Raw genomic sequence first — 2,056 nt, forward strand, 5'->3', positions numbered from 1 at the left:
GTCAACACAGTGGCAAGGTGCACACTGAAGGAAGCATGTGGGAATAACAATGTCAGTATGATGAGTTCACTTACACACATCAGTGGGTCTATGAAGATCAATAAACTGTTTCATCGATCAGTTCCTCATCATACAGTATACATTCTGTAAAGCAAATACATGGCAAAAAAGTCCATTCCCTCACAAAATATTTAATACTTTGTATATTACTGTGACCCAACATATTTACATACAATGAAAATGTCAACCCAGAAGGTACATTTTCATGTTGCATAAATTGTGCATTGTACACTAAAAAACAGTGAAACCATGAGGAGTGAAAAATATTCCCTTTCATCAAAAGGTCACTTTACCCATTTAAATCACATACCAGCAGTCAAATCAAAACCAGTGTGGGATCCACGGCTCAGATTGAGCACATATTGGGGATCGTATTCAAAGGGACATCTGTATACGTATGTTATTCAAATATCTCATACAAACTTACAGTATATAAATAGCGGTCTCATTTTAAACAGTGACATACTGTTTTGCCGTCACTCAAATGACAAACCCTTTTCCCCAACACGTCACTCTCCCTTCATTCTCACAACCTCTGTTTATCACAATGCCTCTTTTTAAAAAAAGAAAGACAAAAATAATTCTAATAAAAATAGAAATAATATGTTGGTTTTTTTTGGCAAGTCAGGAAGACAACCTGGCTGCTGGTCAGTTTCTTCAGCATCAGGTCAATATCATTTACATTTGAAATTCTTCATTCTGCATTAATCACTGCACTGACTGCAGCACAAACAAGCTCAGAAAAGACCTCATGACACTGTCTGAGCATTCTCATCCCATCTTGAAGGGACATTTCACCTCAAAATGATGATTCAGGTTTTATTTCCTAATTTCCATGTCAGCAAAGGGAGTCCTTTGATGTTTATAGTTCCATTAGATGTGCAGTTACTGTAGCCCCGATAGCTCTGTATCAGCCTTCTCCCAAACTAGTGAAGTTAATAAAACAGATTTCAGGCTGCTAATAAAGGCAGTTTACACCTTTAAATATGATACATGCAAACATAGATTTTTTAGCTATGCTAGCGGTATGGCTCTTGGGAAGGCAATGCTGGTCCGTCGCTGACTGAAATATCTCTACAACTATCAGATGGATTGCCATGAAATTTTTGGTACAGATATTCATGGTCCCCAGAGGATGAATAATAATGAATTTGGTGATCTGACTTTCCATCTAGCGCCACCAGCAGGTCAAACTTTTCACTTATCCTGTGAAATATCTCTACATCTACTAGATGGGTTGGCACAGATTTTCGCACAGGCATTCATGTTCCCCAGAGGATGAATCCTAATGACTTTGGTGATCTCTTAACTTCTCCTCTACCACCACCGTGAGGTTCACATTTGTGGTTTTGAGTGAAATAATTCGACTTTCAACTGACAACTATTGGATGGATTGGCAATAACTTTGGTGATCCTCTCACTTTCAATATAGCACCACCACCAGGTCAAAATGTTTGTCCAGTACTTTAGTTCATGACCACCTACAAAAATGCTAATTAGCAAATGTTAGCATGCTAAAATGCTAAACTAAGATGGTGAACATGGTAAACGTTATACCTGCTAGAATTTTCATGGTGAGCATGTTAGCATGCCGTCGTTAGCATTTTGTTCAAAGCACCACTGTCTTGTTAGGTTTTTTGCAGCTTTTGTAATCATTACATGATACAAATCACTTGGATCACGGTGTACAAGATTTGGGAAATTTTACTTCTGTGCTTTTTCATTTCCTTTCATTAAAAAACAATAGCCCCACTCATTCAGTAGTTTGAGAGAATTTGGAGGTCTTATTAACGTCAGTGGAGGGACGTGGTGGTGAGACAAAGTCTGAGTTTTAATTTTGGGGTGAATTATTACTTTAACACAAACACAGACTGGATGCATACCCCACATATTTTCTTTGTACTACAAGGCGTATCAGAATTCCTGCTCCTTTGTGTGTAGATTATGCAATGTTTCCCTGTTGTAGCTAATGTAAAACACACACTGGCACAGTATA

The sequence above is a fragment of the Thunnus maccoyii genome, chromosome 20, assembly GCF_910596095.1.
Source record: "Thunnus maccoyii chromosome 20, fThuMac1.1, whole genome shotgun sequence".
In the NCBI taxonomy this organism is placed as follows: domain Eukaryota; kingdom Metazoa; phylum Chordata; class Actinopteri; order Scombriformes; family Scombridae; genus Thunnus; species Thunnus maccoyii.